This window comes from Platichthys flesus, chromosome 24, assembly GCF_949316205.1.
Source record: "Platichthys flesus chromosome 24, fPlaFle2.1, whole genome shotgun sequence".
Classification (NCBI taxonomy): domain Eukaryota; kingdom Metazoa; phylum Chordata; class Actinopteri; order Pleuronectiformes; family Pleuronectidae; genus Platichthys; species Platichthys flesus.
The window spans coordinates 3,746,476-3,765,385 of record NC_084968.1 but is presented as its reverse complement, the minus strand read 5'-3'; the positions used below and the strand labels follow the sequence as shown (position 1 = coordinate 3,765,385).

The 18,910-nt window shown below is 41.9% G+C and overlaps 1 protein-coding gene across 1 annotated transcript in view; it reads left to right on the top strand.

Annotated features, from left to right (window-relative positions):
- Positions 1 to 18,910, top strand: part of nrxn2b (neurexin 2b) — a 598,599-nt gene that overhangs the window by 199,375 nt on the left and 380,314 nt on the right. The window lies entirely within an intron of this gene.

The window sequence follows — 18,910 nt, the reverse complement described above, 5'->3', positions numbered from 1 at the left end:
ACATTTGAACTCAGCACTTTTTCTCTGTCTGCCTCCTACCCTGTTCTTTTACATTATTTATGCATTGCAGCTATTTGATATTGCCTACTACATTACCTTCCATTTGTTGGTATTGTATATTAAAGAGGGGATTTTCTAACTGTTTATTTCGAGAAGACAAAACCCTTAGCCCCCGTTTTGCTCAGTCTCAGAAAATGCACTGCTTTCCAATGTAAATGCAAATTCGAAAGGTTTCAGTGAATGACTAACCGGTTTGAGAGCACAGGGACAATTCTGGGTGAATGACATTGTGCTGTGCGATGCTGTTATGCTGCACTGCCTGCTTTATCAGGACCCGGGATTCAATGAGTTATTCCTCTGTCATTTTCAAGTTCATGAAGTTTGTGAAAGTGACTCATGTAGCAGCTCAGATGCAATGACTCACACTTGGAGGTATGGATGCCAGTAAAAAAGCCTGTCGTTATATTTGCCCCATTATATGTTCATGGGCCTGAGCTGGATTCTGATTATCAGACTTTCAACTAGTGCACCTTGTGATTGTGTGATTCCCATTTCTAAATGGGACACGTAGTAGCAATGCTGATGTACACTGCTTATCTTCACGACTTTTAACGGCTGACTTTCCTTTAGCTAGCTCTTCCCCATTCATATAACTTATGAGCAAGAAATGCAGTTATGGGCAAATTCTATTTCATCCTCTTTGTTGTTGTGTACCGGGCCTGAAGTGCTCTGGACCATTAAAGTATTTATTAAAGCACGAGCAGAGGCTTTATCTGTAAATATGCTGACATGTCACAGTGTGCTAGCTTTCAATCAGCATGTCATTTGGAATCAGCGAGGGTGGGAGACTCGAGCAAGGGAAAGGACAGGGAGATGGACAGACTAATGGGACGTATCAACACCTCACACAACCAGTAGAAACCAATGAGATGGGTAGAGTTTAAAAACTCTCGCTCGCAGCACTTTGCAGCAGCCAACTCCTGCTTTAGCAATGTGTCAGTGTTATCGCTCGCCTCCTAATAATTGGCTTTGTCTCGCTGCAGTACCCTCTATGCATTATGAATGTGTGGTGGTAATCTACAGCACAGCAGAATGTGTAGCATGGAATGAGATTTTTTTTTTTCTATTCTCACACAAGTGATAAAGAGGGCGTGATAAAGATGTTTTCAATCAATCCACTGGTGTACGTTTTCCCCGAGAGTTTTGTGCTGTGATAATTCAAGCATGTCTCCTGTTCCTTGTCCGGAAACTATTTTTGTCTGAGAGTGTGTGTGTGTGTATGTGTGTGTGTGTGTGTGTGTGTGTGTGTGTGTGTGTGTCAAGCTTTGTCCAGTGAGTGTTTGGTCCAGGGTTCTGATGTCGCTTGAATACTAATGTGGCATTCTGTCTGTTTACTGCAACTCGGACCCAGTAGGTTTGGGTACACGTTCAGCCCCCGGGGTGCAGGGGAGAGTAGGGATGCAAACTCAAGATACCACACCCATGTCTTACTACCCTGCAAAAATCAAGATCCAGAAAGGGTGAAGGAGTGAAAAAAAACTAATTAAATTTTCATCTGGGAGGCCGGTGCAAAATGCGTTTCATCTTCATTAAGACCACCGGGCAAAGAAGAGGGAGATAATTCAGTTTTGCTTTTCAGATACAAACTGTTTCTGTGTCAGTCTGCAAATTAAACATGGTTCTGCCATGTGTGCACTTATGCGCATGCACAATTTGTAGGCCTTTGAGGGGTTTCTGAGCAGCTCATGCTTTATTTTAATGTGGGGCATACAGTGATGCGTCGCATATTGAGCAGATATAAGTTAATGAATGTTCTTGCCTCAGAACCAGTAAGGTGGTGAAGAGTATATTAGCTTGTGGGTGAATTAAATAGTGTATTTTTGTTTTAAATAAAAGTGTGGATAAATATTAGCAAATACCTATTACATTAGATTATTAATAGACTGTACTTCACTTTACTGTATGGCAGTGAGTAACAGCCTGTGATCATTGTCCAATCTCCTTCATTGGTTAAAATATGATGCTGTGTATAGCTCTCATAAGTTTTGGAAAATTGGATCAGCTGAGTGAATTACTGCCAGTTCTCACTCGAGCACTCCTGCACACCAACCCACCCCCACACACACACACACACACACAGACACACACACACATATTTCTACTTCTATCTTAGTGAGGACACTCATCTGCATAATGCATTCCCTAGTCCCTTATCCTAACCCTAACCATCTAAACTAAATTCCTAACCCTAACCTTAATCTAATTCTAACCATAAAACCAAGTCTTAACTTTGAAGAAGTGAGGACAGGCCAAAATGTCCAGACTTTCCAAGTAATGTCCTCACCCTTTCGGGTCTGTGCTTAAAATGGTTCTCAGAATGATACAAGTACAGGGACACACACACTCATCCTTCCCCAGAGCCTTTGTCAAAATTCAATAGATGCTATGCAAACCCACACTGGAAATAATGGCACATCCAGCTCCGTACCAGTCTGACAGTGAGGGTTTGACTGCTGGAAGTTAATATTGCTGTTCTTCAAAATTGTCTAGTTTCTTTTTTTTCCACCGCCGGGCTTAAGAGGCAGGTGTTGGCACAGGTAATTGGTGTCCATCAGATGTAAAGGCTGACAGGCGGACTAAAGGCAGAGATCCTTATCCTACTGCTGAATTTCATTCAGACTCCAAAAAACAGCATTACCAGAGGCAGAGACATCTTTCCCTGTACATCTCCCTGTCTGTCTCTGTCTCTCTCAAGCCTTGTACTCCTCAGCTCAGATGATATGCATCTCTCTTTCCCCTGTTTTTCTGCCTCCCTCCCTCAAATGCCAATGCCAGGCGAGTCGGAGCCATCAGAATCCTCTTCATGCTGATGCTGCGAAGGCATTGGCCTGCTCACCACACATGCTCGCACCAATTATCAGCGAACCGCACATCTCCAGTTTGGATGAGAAAATAAGGAATGCCAGCTCTGTGCTGGAGTAGAGGTTGTTTCTTAGTGAACCATATTGTTTTTCTCCACGTTTCCATGTTTAATGGTCATACAAACCCCCTCAAAATCAAAACAACTGGTCATTGTTACTCACAGACCTGCTGCAGCTCAGCCATACTCTAAAGGCCCTTTCAGGTCGGATGTGACTCCGGCACAGTTGAGCTCGGAGAATCCATTCGTCAAGATGCTTTTTGCAGTCTGAACCTGCCTGAATGCTAATCAAGCCCGATCCAAACCGGACAGGCATTCTTATTTGAATTACCTAGTCCATGACTAATTGCTCCTTTTTCCACGATAGCAGAAGCGACTAAATAATCAGCCCCGTCAAAGTGACTGACCCAACTGAAATATCTTCTTAAAATCTTTCACAGAGCCCAGCTCATTTGGTATATTCACCCTCTAATGTGTGTCAGAGCTCCCTGAATTATATGACTCTCTGAGCTCATCCCAGACCATCTGCACTGGGTTAACATCTGGGCTCTGACTGGGCCACTCCCAAAAGCTGGATTTTCTTAGTTTGAACTATTCAGTAGTAGACTTTCTTCGACGTTTAGGGTCATTGTTCTGCTGCATCACCCAGCTTCTGCTGATCTTCAGTTGGTGCAAAGCCACTCCGACATTATCCTTTAAGATACCTTGATAGACTCAGGGATTACTTTCCCCCTCTATGATGGTGAGCTGTCAGTACCAGAGGCAGCAAACTCAGATCAGCCTCAAATCACTCCACCACATACTTCACTTTAATAATATTTAGTAATATTTTCTCAAAGGAACTCAGCATTTTCTTTACACCTCACATAGTGCTATATTTCCCGTGAGGTGTCGCCTTACTTGTAGGCCAACTTCAGGTTAAGGCCCACTTACTGGGGAAAGACGACAGAACTGAAACAACTCCATTTATAGGCAGTTTGTGTAGCTGTTGGCCAATTAACCGTTTGGGATTACAATGTAACCCTGTCTAGCTTTATGCAAATCAGCCATTCTTGATCGTACATCTTCTCAGACTTAATTTGATGAGACATGTTTCACATAAGCAGAGGCTTCTTGTGAATTGCAAAGTCAATATGTTGTTTTCTTTATCGGTTACAGCCGCCCTAACCCACACCCCCTGGTTTGTGGTCTCATGTATTGGACTCGAGATTTGCGAGCTCCTGACTCCAGTTGAACTTAAATTAACTTAATTTAAATTGTAAATGTATTTAATATAGACAAGACTAATAAAATGGTCATTGTTTTATTAGTTACATTAGGTTGTTTGCCCACATAATGATCTGACCATGTTTAAGGACTACTTCGAAACAAATGTTGTGATTTCCAAGTTTTAAATAAAAAAAAAATGTTCCTTGAGATTGTATACAAAGCTGGACAATTTATTATTTAATTTGTCTTATTCTGAACTAATACAGGTCTGGAGGATCAGCCCCCCTGTAAACATTGAAATGGTTCATATCATTCATTATTTATGAATTCCTTTAATCACCTTGATCATTAAATTGCTTCACAGTGAGGCTATGTTCTGTTTGATAGAAGCAACCTGGCTACCTAACTGAACGAGTCTTATGCATGGGTCACACATGTAGACACAAAGACAATTAACACTCTCTGTTATCCCTGGGAACGCATCTGACACTTAAGTTGTTTCCTCCTATCTGGTGATAAACAGCACAGCCTCGAGGGGAGCACAACAAAATGTCCAATCCACAATATAACAACCGAGCCTGTGGTCACATTTACATACTAAAGGAGGACGGTAATGAGATAGCTACCTGAGATAATTACTACTCAAGGCCTCTGACTCTCACACCTTACCACAGGGAACCAGTTTAACTCACTGCAATTAAACGGCCACTCATTTGCTCCATTTGAGGCACCGTTTAGGCCATTTTATGCTTCACTGTGTCTTAACACAACGGCGGCTTAAGTAGCGGAAACTCCAAGCTGCAAATGGGGAAGGCTGCATGGCTGTATAGATTTATCGATTGTAAAATGATAGACATACATGGAGGAGTTATAGTGGTGTAACCTGTCCATTCTAATTCAGTTAAAATTAAATTAACACTGGCTCAATCTTTGTGTCCATTACTCAATTTAAACATGCTCCCTTTCCTCAGGCACTGATATACATCTCACATTTGGATCCTGATGAGGTTTTTTGGGGATTTTATATTGGTCCAATGTATTTTATCATTATCAAAATGTAAATTTTGTAGTACATGCTTTCTTCAAAACTACCAGTGGGCACCATGTCATGCTTATTCCCCACCCACGAGTTTCCTGACAGGCTGTTTTGACAAGTATTTTATGTTATTTGTTTTTTTGATCCACCTCCCTTTGTAAGCTTATGTTGTTGCTTCACAGAATGTGGATCAGGGAGTAAATACAAAGAGAAATAGTTGTGTTTTTTAGGCTGTTCCCACTGGCTAGAATTGATTTGGATGATAGGTTATATATGTAGGATTGGAAACAGTTGTTTCTGACAAGTCAGACTGGATGTGGAGCTAGGTGGATGAAGAATTGCATGTTTGACCCTTTCTCCCAGCATATAAAACCACAACTGTCCGGCTGTATATTCAGTGCGGCTTTTTTGTGGCTAAGAAATGGCATCATGAACACTGATGAGTATAAATCAAGATTTCTTTTATGTTTATGTTGCTGACAGTGACTCCCCCAATCGCTCTGTTAATATTCTGCCTTAAGACTGAAATCCTTGAAGTGGAAATCACTCAAATTTGCAGCCTGTCTTTTTACTCAAACAAATAAATTAAACTGTAATATCTTGACTGCTCAGAAATTGTGTTGGTTTGCTATGAGTGATGCTCTGTTAATAGTGTGTAATCGTTGAGCTTAGTGTATTCAGCTGAGCAGGGCGAGACTACACACCAGGGATACAAAAGGAAGAGCACTGCTAGATCTACATTGGTGCCAGCATGCAAAGATTAGCAGCGTCTGCTTCCATTAGCCTCAGAGTAATTGTTAAGACAGCGATGAACAATCCATAGCTCTAATCCCCACAATCAAAGAGAAGTTGCACAGACCACCAACGCTCAGATTTGATTCCTCTCACTCAAGAAACAAGACTTAATCTTTCCATCTTGTTTAGAGATCAGAACACAGAGCCAACGTCCTTCCTGTGAAATTGTGTTCCAATTATCCGTTTTCCCGAATGATAAGGGAAAAGGTGAATATGTTGAGGTTAAAAGAGAGGTGCTGTTTCCAATTCCATTTGGAGATTCACTAACGTGCAGCAACGTGTGACATACTGTGTGCTAAACCTGCATCCCATGGGAAAGTAAGTGTAGCAGTGTGAATACAAAGCCAGAGGAGGTTCAAAAGCTAATGTGTAAAAGAGTTTGTTTAATGTTCGCACACACTCTTGGAAGACACTGACAGACTCACAAGGACAAAAGACTAAAACTTAGACATCCACGGTGTATCTTTCCATCTCAATCTTACCTTGCAGCTAATCCCTGTTTTTTAAGAAACGTCTTATCTCTATTCATATTTCCTCCCCGCTACTGATTCACACAATGTCCTCTGGCGTTTGTTCGAACTCAAGGCTCATTACAATGCTCGGCAGGTTCATTGCAGATCTATTAGGTTGATTGGACTCCATGAGGGGGTAGAGGAAGAGCTAGTATGTGAGATGGAAAAAAAAGGGGCCAGACTAATGTGGCTATAATATGGGAGCAGCAGGCGTGTTTACTAAGTATAGTGCCAGGCCGCCGCTGTAGATGAGCCTTGGTGCCCTGTAGCTCCGCAGCTTAGAGGGAGCGTCCATTAAAAGCCACAGCTTATTACCAACAGCTGGTGCCGGATACTGCCCAGGGACAATCGCATATATTATCACAGGCCATCACACACATACACATCAGTGCACTTTCACTCGTGTGACTTTAACCGACTACATTCATTCCTTAATTTGATTACATTTGTTCCCCTTTGATGCTGTGAGTGAATATAATAGGACAGAGGACAGATTCACATACTTTTTTATGTGAATACACCGTATTTTCAGTCAGTGTCCACTATATTGTTGTGAATTTCCTGTTGATGACATCCAATCTGGATTTGATGGTGGCTGTGGAGCCTGTTAGGGTATGGCTTTCTTTTTCATAAAATGAAAAACATCTGATGGATGTAAGTCAAAACAAGAAATGGTGTGGGATCAGTGTGAAAAGATAGGAGGTACAAATTATACTCGTTTTGATTTTTTTTCCACTATTACTCTGACAACACCTAATCCTCATTAGCATGCATGGTGTGAGACGTCAGAAGGCCTGAGAGGCTCCCGACGACGTGTCAGAAAACGGTTTGAAAGTCATTATAAAGTTCCACTATACAACGAAATTTGATACATGTATGATGAATAACATAAGTCGATTAACTGAAAGTCCTAGCTTGCAACTATGTGTCGTGGATGAAAAATGTCCGGGGCAGGATCCAGTTACACTGTATTTGGTGAAATTGTCAATACCTAATCCTAAATGTAGTTTTTAAGTAGGCCTTATATTTTCTTTAAAATGAATGTGTGTTTGCTCATGATAGCTACCTCATGTATTCATGTTCATTTGTTTGGTTATGTACATCCTCAGAAATCTACGCTGCACATGCTCAAGATGCAGCTCGTAAATGACTAGTAGAGGCTGGAGAGATTTTAAGATATGCCACTAGACTGCACTCTATCACAGCGACACAGCCAGTGAGATCAGAGCTCGCTCACGTAAGGCAGCCGGTCTGTGACTTTGTTGAAAAATATCAGAAACAGTGAAAACGCAGTTTCTCTGGTCACAGCCGAGAATAACTGTATATAAAACTTTATTAGCTGTGTTATCAAATATGTTTAGCGGCTCCAGACAAATTATATTTGTTGGATGAGGGGGCAAAAAGGCTCTTTTGATTGTAAAGGTTGCCGACCCCTGTTCTAGTCTCTCTCACACACAGTCACTGATACAAACACACACACAGATCACAACTTGTCTGCGTTGCCTCAGGGTCGAGCCAGTGCGACTGTGGGTCTGAGGAGGCGATGGCAAACAACATCAGCAGCAGACGGCCCACTCCTGCAGACTCTAATCGAGTGTTCACACACCTCTGAACTCTACTTCTGCAGTGTGGTGTGTGAGACACCAAGCCCTGATTGAGTCTGTGTCCAGAAGAGCATGCATTGTGTACCTTTTTCCAAAATCTTTTTGGATTTTTAAATACTGCCATTGGGAAAATGCGCTAGTACTTGTCAGATGTCCACGCCCACAGTTAGACATACATAGACATTTAAAGGTATTTGATTTATATCCTTCAAAGTTAAATAAAAGACGCAAAAGCGAACAATTAAGGTAACTTTATAAACAAGTATAACTTGCATAGGCATAATAAATATGGTAGTGCAGACTAAAAAACATTAATAAAGCACATTTAAATCAATATCCTCTTACAATAATGTTCTATATTAAATTGCATCTTTGTGTAAATTTAAACAATATTGCAGCAAGCCGCCCGTTGAGATATCATCATGACAGACACTGAGCTTCTGGCACATATAGCTGCTCACACACACACTGTTCTTGTTTTTCCATCTTGCATAACCTGAGCTCTAACATTTCATTATATATTGCCACAGCAGAGATATGATCAGACCTGCGCTAATGTAACAAAATCCGATTACGTGCTTTTCTACTGCACAGGCAGAAATGAAAAGATTATTCCTGTCACCTCAGGGGGAAAAGGTGACAGACGGCTAGAAAGGCTGCATTATAGACAAAAAACTAAACATTTACTGCCCTGGGATTAAAACCGAGTCAACACTGAGACACAGATCAATTGCCCAGGTTGAGCGATGTCAAATAAGTGAAAATGAATGTCATCAAACCAGACTAAAGGGGTAATAACGGACCACCTTGCGTCTTTAAGCCAACAAAACAAAAAAAAAATAAACATCTGACCTCATGCAATCTCACATTTTATTAAATTATATAATTTCAAAAATAAAAAACATTTCTGTTCTCCCAACCCGAGTGAGGCCTCAGGGCCAACGGATCCCATCATGCCGACCGACTGTGTATCTGTTAGCGATAACTGCTCTGTGGTTCCCAGCCACAGTCGGCAGCAGCCTACAGCTGGCCTGATCAATAGGGATCCCAATAGGAGGGATGAGGCCCATGAATCAACCTGTCTGGATATGACCCAACTCACATACACACAGCAGGACACATACAGTTGGCACAGAGCTAAAGCGTGCACATGCACAAGTAGTTATATTCAGGGACAAATGATCCAAACCTTGCTATGGAGACACACACATGCAAAGGATAACAATGTAAATTATCTCAATTCATAAAGGACCCGTTACAATGTTTTACATGTTAGTTATTTTAATTAGCTTTCTCTGCAATCAGGCTCGTTATAAACTGTCTTGCAGTTGAGTCATCAAGGTCGTCGTTATCCAAAGACATAGAATCGCGGGTAAACAGAATGATGTGCGGCCACTGCATATATATGCATGTGTATAATGTAAACATAGGCGCAGTTTAAAGGGTTTCTTTCTATGGAAAGTTCGAGGAAGACTCACTACTGACAAGGAATAACTCTGAAATAGCTCTGAAGCATTAACACAGGACAAGGGTTAGCCCATTCCAAAGAAGCAGCTAGAGAAATGGGCAAAAGCGACTTCACATATTTCACATCAGGCTCAAACGGTGTCACGCCGTTTAAGTTCATAAGTTGAGAAAAAATAAATTGAAGATAATGATTTGTGGTAATCAAAAACAAGATATTTAATGAATACTTTGAATATTAAATGATGAAATAAATTGTTTTCCAAAAATATAGCAAAGATACACTCAGCCATGTATGACAAAACATTGTAGGCCAATACGGGTCATTTTTAACCCATGTTATCCCTTAGAAGGGGTTATCATAGCTTCTGTATCAAAGGGTTAAAGAAGACATATTTAGGTCCCCATTATATCAGCTATACCTGGACACACATACACGCACAAAAATCCAAACATCCTGGAAATGGCTCTGATCTTGAACATTATAGAACATTCTACACATATAAAAATGACTGCAGCATATTACTCACACCATTTCCTACTGATTACCCCGTGTCTTACGATTGTCAGGACGATAAGAGGTCAACCAGTAACAGCTGAACAATAAGATTGCTCCTGATTCAAACTGATCACCATGGACTACATCGGAAGCACTGCTGGACAGGTCAAAGCTGATTGCCACGCATTTCAACGAGATGTCAGTTATCTTGAACATCTGTTGGGCAAGCAGAGAGCCCGCATTCGCCAAAACCGAGAGTGTACAGGGGAAGAGGCCCACGCAAAGTTGGCCGAATTACAACGGCAGTAGCTGGAAGAAAGCTACTGCGATACAAATGAAGAAATATGGCAGCCTGGGGATGGGGAGGAGGAGGGTGACTGGGATGAAGACACAGAGCAGTCTGAGGATTGCGAAGAGGACACTGAAACCCTCAGGAAAGTGAGGAAAGATCCTCACTGAGACAGACCTCCCCAGATATGACAAGGAGGTGTAGAAGGGTTATATAATCAAGCAGCAACTGTTTGCTTCGGAGCTGCAGTTTGAGAGGAGCACTAACAAGGTTCTCCTAGATGAACTGGAGAAACTTAGAGCTTCAAACAATGAGATCAGTCGAAGGTATGAAGCATAAAACCTCAGAGCCTTGCAGCAGGCCAGCCACCTGAAGGCTGAGCTTGAGAAAGCAGTCATTTCTCAGATGCACTCTGAGGAGATGGAGGAGATGAGATGTCTCCGCAAAAGATTTGCTGAGGACAAAATGCTTCTGCAGAGAGAAGTGGAGGAACAGACTTGTCAACTCTCACTGAAGAAAGAGAGAGAGTATGTCAAACATCAGGAGTGGCAGGAGGAAAGGGATGAGGAGAAGCAGGAGGAGAAATGGGGGGAGGAGCAGCAGGAGAAAGAGGAGGAGAAATGGGGGGAGGAAGAAGGAGGAGAGCCTGTGGACAAACCTGCAGATGAAACTGTACCAAACAACCAGCAGGAGTCCCTCTCTGATGCCCTCCCTGCTTCAGAACCTATGGAGACTGAGTCGTCTGTGGAAAACCAGGAGACAGACTTCCAGAGATATTACAAGGAGCAGAAGCTTGCTACGGAGCTGCAGTTTGAGAGGAGCACAAACAAGGTTCTCCTAGATGAACTGGAGAAACTTTGAGCTTCAAACAATGAGATCTGTCAAAGGTATGAAGCTGAACACCTCAGAGCCATGCACATGGCCAGCCAGCTGAAAGCTGAGCTTGAGAAAGCAGTCATGTCTCAGATGGACTCCTTCCAGGCTGAGCAGAACCTCCTTCGTCTGCATATAATTGCAGAGATGAGATGTCTCCGCAAAAGTGCTGCTGAGGAGAAAATGCTTCTGCAGAGAGAAGTGGAGGAACTGACTTCTCAACTCTCACTGAAGAAGGAGAGAGAGGATGTCAAGCATCAAGAGTGGCAGGTGGAAAGGGATGAGGAGAAGCAGGAGGAGAAATGGGGGGAGCAGCAGGAGGTTTATATAATCAAGCAGCAGATGTTTGCTTCGGAGCTGCAGTTTGAGAGGAGCACAGTCAAGGCTCTCCTAGATGAGCTGGAGAAACTAAGAGCTTCAAACAATGAGATCAGTCAAAGGGCTGAAGCGGACAACCTCAGAGCCGGGCAGCAGGCCAGCCACCTGATGGCTGAGCTTGAGAAAGCAGTCATGTCTCAGATGCACTCCTTCCAGGCTGAGCAGAACCTCCTCCCTCTGCAGATAATGTAGGAGATGAGATGTCTCTGTAAAAGTGCTGCTGAGAAAATGCTTCTGCAGAGAGAAGTGGAGGAAATGACTTCTCAACTCTCACTGAAGAGGGAGAGAGAGGATGTCAAGCATCAGGAGTGGCAGGAGGAAAGGGATGAGGAGAATCAGGAGGAGAAATGGGGGGAGGAAGCAGGAGGAGGAGAGCCTGTGGAAAAACCTGCCTACCTGGAGTCCCTCTCTGATGCTCTCCCTGCTTCAGAACCTGTGGAGACTGAGTTGTCTGAGGAGACGCCCAAAAAGAAGAAGTCTTCGATCTGGAAAAATATTAGACAGCATCTGGGACTGAGGAGGAGGAAGAAGCAACCTCACAACTAAGTCACACCTATAACTTGTTCACCTGTGTTTCTTCTGCATGAAATCAGGTCTGAGAGGAGGAATTTAAAGTTCTATTAAATGTATTTAAGTGATATAACATACATAATGTATATGTATATTATATGATGTTAACAAATATTAAACATTACAATTATGTCATGCATAAGGGGACATATTATGAAATTCCACTTTTGTTGTGCTTCTACATGTTAATTTGGGTATCTCGCATGTCTACCGTCCCAAAAACTCTGAAAAAAAACAACTCCCGCGATTTGTTGTGGTTCATATATGTCAGAAACGATATGCTAGAGTGCGTCGAATGGGATTACAACCGGAAAATACGTCATAGGCTGAGAGGGGGGCGGGGCACTCAAATCCTGCAGGGCTGGTCTCATCACAACTTCGTAGGAAATGCTACTAAAAGTAATGCACTAAAATTCGTATGAATTCCACTAAATTGTGTGTCAGGAGGCTGGGGACGGGTGACCTATGCGCTTCTCTCTCTTCGTGAAAAAAAAAAACATGGCGGACATTCATCTAACCCTTACCCTAATATGAAATGACATATGAAGTCTGCACCACCGTTCTTCCTGGTTGAGGTTAGGGTTGTGAAAATAGGGTTTTGTTTTTTTAACCATGAATGAAAATCTGAAACACACATATCTCAACATAGATATCATCAAAACTCATTGAAACATTGCTAAAATATAGTGTTTTCCACAAGGAATACAGCAATCTCCGCCATCTTGCTTTATCAGAGCTCCGCGGGGGTCCGAAAATGTAGCGCAAAAAACTCGTATGATTCTCTACGAAAATTTGGACATAACTACGATATCTTACGAACTGTTTCATGAGACCAAGTTGAATGAGAAAAAACAGTGTTATTTACAAAGTGTATATTCCTCTATTCCAGCAGCCAGGTGTATATTATATTCCATCCCATAAAGCAGCATAAAAGAACTCCACAGTACCAAGTACAAGGGCCAGGATCCTCGTTGGTGGTGTGGCGGAGGCTGCTGCATCACTGCTCCACTGTTTTATGGTGCAAAAGCAAGCGGATGTCAATTGCTGGCACGGGGTTTTATCGTAGCCTCTCCCTTCTTCGTATATCTCTCTACATGTGCATTAGAAGTAGCTACAGTTATATACCGGGCGAGAGACTGGTAAAAGACACGGGGGTCTGTTTTAACATTCAAAGGACACAACACAACTCAAATCAAGTTGTTGATGGTGTAACTGTGGAAAATGGGTTTCTGTGTCTGGCACATTGTCCGAAAGGGTTGTATCTAATCTTTTGAGTATACAGCAATAAGTTCAAAGTTATTTTCCCTCTAAACCCACGTGTGCTCACGCTTTGGTGGAATGATACTACGTAGGCATATTAGGGAGGTAGTAAGACATAATCTTTCTCCGCATGATAAACATTACTCTATTGACCAAGGACCAGGTTGGTCAACTGTTTAATTGTTTTCTGCTGCCAACAATGAGCCTTACTAAACCTCATTTGAAGTCCAACATGCCCAAAGCTTCTTCAATCGTCACAACTGAATTTGCTCTTCAAACAACATGGGTGCTCGACGGGGAAATGAGAATCATGCTTGGCATCACTTTGCAGAGGGAGTCTCCAAAGTCATGCATGCCTTTGCTGTTTTGTCGCACATTACTGCTTCAGCAGACACGGAGTACATTTTCATGCACATGAGGAATCTGCCCACCAGGAGAAATTGGTTTGAGGCTCGGAATTATTGATGACATTCACTCCATTAGCTCATCTCTAACACACGTTTACATGCAGCTGGTCATTTCTTCCCTCCTGTGTGCTGGAGTCTGAATCTTTAAATATACGATCTGCTCAGCTCAGGGATTTAACTTCCAGACTTCGTTGTGATCATTTCAGGTTCAGGATATATGTACATTATGTAAATGAAATGAAGTTATTGCATGTATTGAACTGTTTTAGCTAAATAAAAAAAGTAATTTCATCTCAAAATAGAGAAATTGTATGAGAGAAGGGGAATTGCCTGCTCATCTGTTTGACCAGTTTCAGACCTGTTATTAACATCCATCCCGAGTAATAGGATAACAAGTGATCAGTACTAAGTACTACAATATAAACAATGATCACCACATAAATGTGGTAAATCTAAGCACAAATTACGTAATTGTTTACTATATGAAGAAGGGAATCACAAGTGGTCACAGTATGTTCAAGAAGCTCTTTAATACCAGGTCTGAACTTTTTCACCTTCAGATAGGATCTCTCAGGAGATATGTTACTATCAGGTCTGATGTTCGCCATAATATAAAGGCAAAGATGTATGCTGGGGAACAAGTAGATTATATGCTTGCTAGGTTCACTTTGTATGAGGAAAAGATTGTTCTATCTGTATCATATCAAATATAGCATTGCTTTCTTTATACATCTTGTTTAGCTAGTTGCTTGTTTTGAAATGATAATAACGAGAACTGTCCATCTACCCGAGAAGGTCAGGATGTCAGCACTGATCTCATGATAATGTTGTTGTCATGGAGATCTTCAGGGATAAACTCCTCCGGGGATGAATTATGTAAATGAACAATATCAGTGCATCTAACTCCTTCAGCTCTTCCTCCACCAAAGTAAAGTGTCTCGTGGGCTGGTACTTAGAGGTGATAAATGGCGGATGGTAGACCTGGAGTGTTATCTGTGCTACTGAGGCCTGCAAACTAGGAGAATACTGAGGTAGGACACAGCAAGACTATGAGGTTAAGGTTGATATATCACTGCACAGCCACAAAGGGATTCATGTTGGAAGGTGCCTCAGTGAGCATTGTACCTTTTCAAGGACCAGTAGCTGCAACAGAGTATGTGTTTATGGAAAAAAGGAGATCCTATGCAATTAATGTTGGTATATCTGTGTATGTGCGCAATCTAAGAGTCCTCTGTTTCAAACTGAAGCACTCACATAAAATGTTGTGCGAGTGTAGTGCAAGGTTAAGGCGATTCCATTCCTCAGCACAGATGATTGAGTTTTTACAAGACTGTGTGTGATTGATAGATGTGCTTGTTAAAAGAAGGGTGTGCGGCTGTGAAATGACCGACCAATTAAATGCAATCTGTTCCAGAGGACAGATGACATCATAAAAAGTGCGTCATCCTGGCAGTGCAAATGGACGTACTACACGCCGGCGCAGCGGCTTTTAGTTTCTATAGAGGGACGTTTTTCTCACTCTGCTAAAAATAGGTCCTTGACAAAAACAGTCCTAATCATTCCATTCACCTGAATGTCTTCTGCTCTTCCTTCCATCTTCCTCTTCTGACCTGTGTGTGTGTGTGAGGGTGTGTTGCCCCGAGTCTGCTCTGTGCGTGTGTGCCTAGTGACTGTGGAGATGACAGAATATTCCTCGGAGCAGAATGGCGCATCATTGGCAATTTTTCTCTGGAGAAAATAAAACAGTAAGGATCATGCTGTTTTTCAGAAATGCCTCTCAGACTCCAATCTAAGTAAAGATATATGAGCGAACACTATAAATTAAAACATAATAGATAGGATTTATTTTACATTTGTAGACCGTATTTTATGCTACTTAGATTTCTCCCTCTCCTTAGATATCGATATCAGATTCATTCTCACTACTGCAAGTGACAGACGTGTACAGCATGTTGGGTCATATGAAACCTGCCATCACAACATAATCCAAGACTTAACAGGAAGGCTACATCAGGGACAGACAGTGGTGTGACATATCTTAGTTTTCTGTGCAGCGTTTCACCGTCTCTGTCTTTCCTTCCCCTCCCATTTAACTGTGAAGCGTACGTTCTGTTGCCTGAGAGGTAATTAATGTAGACGAGACTGTTATGCAACACTTCTACTCTTCTCAGCGTCATTGTGTCCCTCGTCCACTCTTTTTCCAAGGCTGTTGTGTCACTGCAGATGAAGTGGGCCATACTTTCTTTGTATCAGCTTTTCAAAATCTTTCTCCTTTTTCTTTTTTTCTGAGATTCTTCTTTCTTCCTGTATGTACTTTTCATTTCTCTTTGTGTGCGGGTAACCTTTCACGCCGCACTTTAAAGTATAGGAGGCTGCATGACACCATTCAATATCCAATTTTTGCCACCAAGTGTGGCTTAACTTTATTTCATAAACATCGATTCAGGTGGAAGATTAGCGGTTTTATCAAGCACCGGAGCAAAGTCATAACTAAAATGTGGAATTTAAGTTAGCACCTCAGCAATTTGCCCTGCAGTTTTTTTGTGTATTTGTTTCCAGCTAAGATGGATTATCAATGATTTGCAAGCATTTCACAATACATAAAGATATAGATTGTGTTTTCTAAATGACAGAGGGCGAAGCAGAAATGCAGTTTGTCTACCCCATTGAATATACAGTGACGGTGTTGTCCATCCAATAAGCACACACTCACATAAAAACACACACAAAAAAGGCAAAAGTACAATGCTAACACCGGCCCTCTCTGACTCCTCCTCCGTCTGATATGTTGCCCTTTTATTTCCTTCTTCCTGTTATTTTTTACTTTCATATGTTTTCTAATTAGAATTCACTCCTAGAGAGGAAGACAGTTAAACACACACGCACATTAAATATATTTAGAAAGCTTATTTAGAAACCTTAGCCGCATGGGAGAATGAGCCATATGGAGGACTGCATTTGCGGAAAAACAGAAAGACATGATAATGAAACTCAAGTGTGCATGTGCTTGACAGCCTGCACAACACCAGTGATGGTTTAGGACATGTCACCACCTGTGGTCTTTTCTTATCCACACGTGTAAATCCTGTGCAGTCTGGCTTTCGCAGCACAAGATGTAGGAATCCAGCTTATTTGTGGTTTGATGGATGCACACGTGCTTATACATAATCCGCAGTTCAAAAGAAAGGCTCCAATGGCATATTTATCATCATCAGTGGCAGTATGTGTTAGGATTCAGTCACCGCTGGTGTGTGTTTACGTATAGCTGGAATGCGCGAGTCTGTGCGTGTTGAATGATACTGGACTTTCTGCCTTGACTATACCCACCCCCCTAGCCCCGCCCCCTCCGGAGCACTCAGGAGCTTGAATTAAAGTGGATTTAAGGGAGGCGAAGGTTGGAGGAGAGCGAGGGTTTATAACTCTGATTGCCATGCCCACCACTCATAATGAGACGCATTACAGAGCTGATGTTGTAAGATTAGGGTGACTTTAGAGACATGAGCAGCCTTACAGATCAGAAGAGAGCGGGGTGGGCGGGGGAGAGGCGGAAAAGAAAAGGGAGGGGGCGTGAAGGGAAGTAAAAAGAGGGAGTAAATGGTGGATGGAAGGGGAAGTTTGGATAAGGCCGAGACAGAAGTAGAGAGATTGGCAGAAAGAAAGATTGAGGAGGCCAGAAAAAATGACTCCATATCTCAGCAATGTTTCTATTTATGTCAAAGGGCTCAACGATAAGAGAGACAGGCAAATAAAAGGGAGGATGACAGAGGTATGCAGATGGTGGCTCTGGAGGAAGGAGGGACAAAAACAACAGACAAAGGAAATATGCATTCCTGTCAGCATGCGAGAACAGCAGAGACTCTCTGTTATTAAAGCATTGACAGCCTTTGACAGCGATATAGCTCAGTTTTTGCTCCGGCCCCATCACCGCATTGAATGGAATTCAGAGCAGGCCCGGATGTCATGTAGAGTGCTGACAGGTGTTTATGTCCTCTTTCTGTTAGAATTGCTAGTGATGAAAAACAGAGGTATTCTGTCCAATGCCCAGCATCCCACTTGTTTGATTTGATTGTGTAGTAAAGCTGATTTGCTGGGACGGCACGTTCCCCAGTCATGTCGGGGTTTATGATATGCACTCAGAATTTGTGTGGCTGCCAGCTGTTAGACAAAATGTGAACTACAATATGCTGCAAAAGCCAAAAGCTGACCCAAATGGCAACGTTTATAATCTACTAATATCTATTTCTACTTTGTTACCACAGTAAACGGGAGCAAAAACAATAACATTCTATATAGTTATTGACAACTTTCAGCTCACTTTAGGTATTTATGATTCTTTACTCCTGCTGTTGTTCTGTTTGCAACAAGATTAAGGAGAATGTTATCAAGTCTAAAAAAAAAAAAACGTTTACATGGACACTTGTGTTTCAATATTAACCTAAGAGAATAGTCTGAAATAGATACTACCACGCATGCAGTATTTTCTTATTACCAACCAACCAAATAAGTTCATACTCAGTCTTATAAGCAACAATTTAATTGAGACATGTGGAGTGGTTTGACCTTAGTTACATTATCTGGAGATGAAAGAATAAAAAGGAGTTGTAGCTTTTGCACTATTACAAATGACACACTCAAAAAGCTATATTTAGCATTGCACATTAAACTTATTCAGGGTGGGGTTTTAAAACTGGCAGACATTTTGGCGTAGTGGATGTTATAAAATGGGTCATGGCATAACATGTAAATAGGAATATGATATTAGGGATCTATTAGCACAAGAAAACACCTGAACATAAATCACATTCTGTGTATGCATCATACTCGTAGTACTATGAGGGGCCATGCAGGATTCAGCATCTTGCCCAAGGACACCTCAGCATGGCATTCGAGCCACCGACCTTCTGGTTGGAGGACAACTGCCCTACCACCTCAGCCACAGCCCCACAAATAATGTCTTATTCTGAACAAGATCAATAGTTGGAGGATTGATGTCCATGTAACGGGGCCTGTGATGGATTGCTTGTTTTTTAAAGGGGCTCTTCTATTTTAACATTTACACCAAACAAACATCTATAACCAATTGTTATTTTCATA